The sequence below is a fragment of the Tupaia chinensis genome, unplaced genomic scaffold (genome assembly GCF_000334495.1).
Source record: "Tupaia chinensis unplaced genomic scaffold, TupChi_1.0 Scaffold143792_2, whole genome shotgun sequence".
Taxonomy (NCBI): domain Eukaryota; kingdom Metazoa; phylum Chordata; class Mammalia; order Scandentia; family Tupaiidae; genus Tupaia; species Tupaia belangeri.
In genome coordinates this window covers 279,754-285,509 of record NW_006203642.1, presented here as the reverse complement: position 1 = coordinate 285,509, position 5,756 = coordinate 279,754, and the positions used below count along the sequence as shown (strand labels likewise).

General features: G+C 52.8%; 1 protein-coding gene across 1 annotated transcript in view; it reads left to right on the top strand.

Annotated features, from left to right (window-relative positions):
* The window catches only part of WWC3 (WWC family member 3), a gene marked incomplete at its 5' end in the record, with an annotated part of 33,015 nt that overhangs the window by 257 nt on the left and 27,002 nt on the right, over positions 1–5,756 (top strand).

Genomic DNA, 5,756 nt, shown 5'->3' with positions numbered 1-5,756 from the left:
CTGAGTTCCAGGGCTGCAGGAGCACAGCTTCTGGGGAGGGCCAGTGAGGAGGCGCCTGCCAGCTGCTGTGGCCTCAGGGTGTTCTGGGTGATTACTTAGAGCAGCTCTGCCTGGAGTGTTTTCTTGCCCAGCAGAGGGGACACAGCTGCTCTCCAGGCCTCCCCCAATTCCTGGTGCAGAAGTGGGAGGGGGTGGAGAAGGGGGAGGAGCGAGGCAAAGTTGTGACTCTCACCACACCATACCACGCCCCACCCTTCTCGGTGTAGGTGCTTGCTGTCTTCACCCCTCTGAGCAGGACAGCACCCTCAGGTGGAGGCTGGGGAGGCCCACAGGAAGCTGAGGAGGGAGGTGGGCCTCCTACTTTTATCTCTGCCTTTGATTTCTAGCCAGGAAAGCCTGGTCTTTCTTTTGCAGTAGGGGTGGGTCTGGAGGCCCTTTTCCAGCTAGGACACATGAAGCAGCGCGACTTGCATGCTTCTCAGCGCCCGCGTTCCACGGGTCATCCTGTCCACAGCTCCTGGTTTCCATGCGCCCGCTGTGGCTGCAGGTTGTTCTGGTGGCTGGGTCTGTCTCCCACGATTGGCAGCTGTCAGGACTTTGGAGAAGCCCCTCCCCATTCACGAGTATACTAGCTCCCCAAAGTTCAGTGTGTTACCGCGGTTCGAGTCTGGCTGTCTGGGCTTTGTCTACATGGGGCCAAGTAGCCGCTCGAATCGCTCGATCAGTGTGCGTGCACTTACAGCTCGTGTTTCAGCATGCCCTAGGCTCTCCGTGTTCACCAGGTGCTATTTATGCTCACCTTTGCATCATTCAGCTTTTTTAACCTCACAATGGCACATGCATACCCACACCAGCATAGGGGAGGCCTCCAGATGGGGCTCCTCACTCTGTGAGCTCCTTCCCCCAGTCCTCCAGCGTGTCAGGACCCTGAGCGTGCACGTGCATTTAACGCATTTCTCATGAGCCTGACCCGGGATCCAAACTCACTGCTGGCCACGTGGCTTCCAGCACTGCGCTTCGTATACGGGCCATGCTACTGAGACTGCACCCACTGTTGCCCTTAGTGGCTCACGGCTACCGTTTCCTGTAGTAGGAAACGGTGCTGGTGGCAGGGTCCAGCTCACGGGCGAGGGAGAGTGACTTGTGTTGTACCCAAGATGCAGGCAGGCCCTGTCACCTTCTCTCACAGTAAAGCAAGAATGGGTGCTGCCGTGAAAGGGAGCTGTAGCTGCGGTGCTCTTCCGCGATCTCATCCCCCTGTAGGTTTTAGCGAAACGTCTCCTGTCCTCCCGTTGGTCTCCACTCTCCTGTGTATGGGTGGGGTAGGGGCCTGGGGTTCCAGCTGGTTCTCTGTTCAGGGGCTGAATTTGGTCCCGTGGACGATGCGCTTCTCATGCCCGAAGCCTACACACCCTTGACCGAGGCTGGCCTCTGGGTGGAAGTGCAGTACTGTGTGTGCTGGGGCTCCAGGGGACCCTCCTCGGAACCCGGTGGATCAGTGCTGCCCTGAGGCCTGGGATCAAGGGCGGGGTTTGGCCCAGATGGGCTCTTCTGTGGGACCCGCCCAGGAACCGAGTCCTAGGCCTCTCAGCCCTCAACTGGGAACGAGTGGACCAGCATGTTTCCTGAGCTGGTCTCTATGTGACCTTGGCTGACGAGCGCAGTGGCGAATGGCGTCTGAGCTGGGTTGGTGAGCACCTCCAGGGCTTGGGGAATGCAGATCCTGGGCCCACCTCCTGCCACTGGCCAATGACATGCAGTGAGCATCTCAGCCGCCCTGAGCCTGCGTCTCTGGAAGGAACTTCTCATCTCTAGGATGTGGGAGCAGGCACCAGGTGGAGGACTAGCACCCCAGGTCTTCAGGACACCCTTTCTTTTACTTTTTTAGAGGTTTCTGCCTTAGGGTATGTACGCTCACTGGGGGAGAGAGAGAGGGAGACAGAGATACTAAGACAGAAAGCGAGAAATCACCCCCCTGGGGGGATGGCCACGCTGCAATCCCTTCTCCTCCATTCTCCTCTCGGGATCCTGGGCACGCACGCACACGTGCACCCAGTGTGGTTTTCAAGCCACCGGATCTGGGACTTGAAGGTAGGGTCAGCCATGTGGGAGTCCAGTGACATAACCACTATGCCATCTGCTGACCCCCAGGACGCCCTTGCTTATTTAGCCTGCTCATGTCAGGGTGCGACAGGCAGTCAGCAGACTCCAGGCTCTGTGGCAAGAGGCTGACCAAGAAATTCTTTCCAAATGCAGCTGCTTTTTAAATTTTAAGTTTGCTGTAGGGTGCGTGCACTCACGAGAGTGGGGGGGAGGAAGCAGCATTCGGGGGATGGCTGTGCTGCAGTCCCCTATTCTCCTGTCAGGATTTTGGATATGTGTGCATACGTGCCTGGCATGTTATGTGTTTCAGGCCTGGTGTGTTCTTCAAGCTGCTGAGTCTAGGACTCGAACCACATAGTTGGCCGTGTGGGTTCCAGCTACCTTAACCACTATCCCACAGGCTGACCCACACTACTTTCATTGTCAGGTTGACTGGGAAATGAGATTTACCCAAAAGCAGAAGTTTGTTGTTGCTATTGTTTTTGGTTAAATTTGGACTCATATTTTTCTGTCCTTCACAATTTAATGACACCTTTACATTAAAGTACTTTATCTAAGGAAATAAAAAGCAATAAATTAGACTTTATGTTGTCTTAATCTGTTAGCTTATTTTTATACTCCTCTTCATAGCAGTGGTTCTTAGTATTTTTTGACATTCATCTCCTTTGAAGGTGGGATGCAAGACTGCTTTTGAGGTTCGACCTGACCCCCCTTTTTTTGACCAGTAAACTGTCTGTAGCTGCTTTTCTTTTTAGTTGTAAAAATGTGTAGAAAAGGAAAATGAGTATTTAAGACTCCTGCTTTAGCAGTTAATGTCCCAGACAGTTTTTAGGCACCTAGATCTCAAAAGACAGCATGGTTGATGTGAGTGCTCTCACCCTATTTGGTAAGAAATCGTCATCGTAGTCATTGTCGGCTTCCAGAAGACAGTGTAAAGTTAGACTGCATGTGAGCACTTGTGGGTGCTTGCTGGGGTCCTGTTTGCAGCGAGGTCTGGCGTCGGGCTCGGTCTGTGTTGCACCTGTGACCTATCAGATAGAAGAATCTTAAACTAAGACATGATTGGTCGGAGATGATCGGCGAGTGTCGCGCCACACACATGCGTGTCTCTCTCTCTGCGTACGTGACAGTGGACAGAGACGGAGTCCTTGGGTCAATTTAGCGGGGGTGGAAATCCTACCCTGGGCATTCGAGAGCCGAGCTGGTTTTCAGTAAGAACTCAACCTAGATTCTGTTTGTGTGAGATTTGAGCTAATAGGATTTGGAGTAGGTTGGAATTTTGGCAACCACGTTAAGAAAAATATGAACAGCCGTGTCCTGAGCTTGGGGAAGCTCCCCATAGCAGACTGCTTTCTGAGGCCAGCCGCTGTCGGCATGCCACCTGCGTCCCCTCCCGCAAGGTGTCCTGTAGCGCTACATGAGCGTGTCCAAGGTCAAGCCAAAGCCCAGGGAGTGTTTCCACCTCCCCTTCCTGACTCTTCACTCTCTGCCTCTTCTGAAAAAGATATTCAATGGGTTTTTAAGGATATTTTCCTGGGTGAGTCTTAGACAGAAATTTAGTATGACATAAAATCTGGAAATTGTTTCACTGTTAAAGGAGACCCCTCTTTTTCCCTCCCTATTAACAGAATTGGAGAGCAGAAGGCAGGGTGAGGTGCCTGACCAAGCTTTGACCTTGTGTAGTCCAGGCATGTTCCTTTCATTCCTTGAATATCCGTTTTAAGTTGCTGGGTCTGGGACTCAAACCATGGTCGGCTACGTGAGAGTTCAGTGATGTAACCGTTATACCATCTGCTGGCCTACCTTTTCAAAGCTTTTATCCCAGGATCTTCTTTCAGTGTTAGAATTACTGAAGACCCCAAAGGGCTTTTGTTTATGTGGACTTTTTACAGACTTAGAAATTAGAACGGAAGGACCAGTAGTTAGTGTAATGGCTATGTCGCTGGACTCCCATGTAGTCGACCGCGGTTTGCGTCCCAGACCCAGTGGCTTAAAACTCACACCGGGCGCGTGTGCGTGCGTGCCCAAGATCCCGAGAGGAGAATGGAGGAGAAGGGATTGCGGCGTGGCTCCCCCTCCCCCGGGGGGGCGTGATTTCTCGCTTTGTGTCTCTCTGTCTCTCTCTGTCTTCCTGGTGAGTGCATGCACCCTATAGCAAAAACCTCTCCAAAAAAAAAAAAGGAAAAAGAAATGAGAACTGAGAAATTTAAAAGTATTCATTAACATATTAAAGTTAGGGGCCAGCAGGTGGCATGGTAGTTAAGGTATTGGACTCCCACACAGCTGACTACAGTTTGAGTCCCAGACCTGGCAGCTTGCTTTCTCACTTTCCTTCTCTCTCTGTCTGTCTCTGGTGAGTGCATGTACCTTATAGCAAGTTAAAAATAAAAAAAAGATAAATAAAATTAAATGTAAAGAATTAAAGATAAGAAAGACCCCGTTATGTCTTGCTATAAGTAATATCTTTATGGCTGATAACATTGAAAAGCATTTTTGTGTTTATTCATGACAGAGCGTGTGCATGCACAGTGAGAGAGAAAGGGGGGGCACCCTCCACAGGGTCTGTCAGGCCACGATCCCCTTCAAATCAGGGGGACTCACATTTGTGCCCAGTGTGTCTTAGGCTGACTAGGCCAGGGATTCGAACCATGGGTCACCATGCAGAGTCTAGCTTCTCTTGAGCAGCACATTACAACTGTACCATGGCGCCTACCCGACTGATAACATTTTTGAAGCAAAAAATGTCATGAGCAGGGTGGTGGTGTCCACTGTTAGAAATCTCGGTATCAGCCAGCTTCCTGCTGGGTCAGCAGAGAAGGCATGGCGCATTTTTGCATAGACACCCGAACAGCAGGCAACTGCTCGGGCATTCGGCCTGGCGTGTTCTGTCACTTGGGCTGACTGTGTGTAGGAAGTCTGGCTGCCTCATGGGACTCCTGGGAGAGTCTCGGGGATCCTCTGGCGCCTTTGGACCCCACTGTGGTGCGGCACTGAACTTCAGAACCGGCTGTGCAGTGGCGGTAGCTGCGAGGCTGTGTCAGTCGGCAACGCCGTGGGCCTCGCCGCGTGCCCGAGCGGGGAGCAGGGCGCGATCTGCCGCACCGGGAGACGCAGCACAATGAGTGCGCTTGGTCGCTCGCCGGAAGCCCGCTGTCCTGCTTGCCCGCCTCTTCCCGCCGGCGGTGTCCTTGGTGGTAGCTGATCTGCTGGTTGCTCTCCACTTGCCTTCCGCTACTTGATCTAGGCAGCATGCCTTCTCTGAGCTGGAGATTGTGGACTCTGTTTTCACAGGTAATAAAGTTAAGGACTGAGAGGCGAGGCATTTGTCTGGGGCCACACAGCTTGTGATAAGTGGCAGGGAATCCCGGGTTACTGTCACAGCCATCCATTTCTGGTTTCCTCTCACTCCCACTTTAGCCAAGCTCCCTAAAACCCCTAGGCATGTCCCCCTCCCTGCTGCTGGAAAGGGTTTCTGCCGTGCCACATGTCACAGCGCCATCATTTCGGGTTGTCACCGAAGGGTGTCTCCTTCCGGGGGCAAATGAAGTGCATCACACACGTTCAGCCACTGGGGGTGGAAGACTAGCCTGCCTGTCCTTGTGCGTGCCCCTCTGCACAGCACATCCGCCCCCTGCACCCTGCCGCTCAGCCCG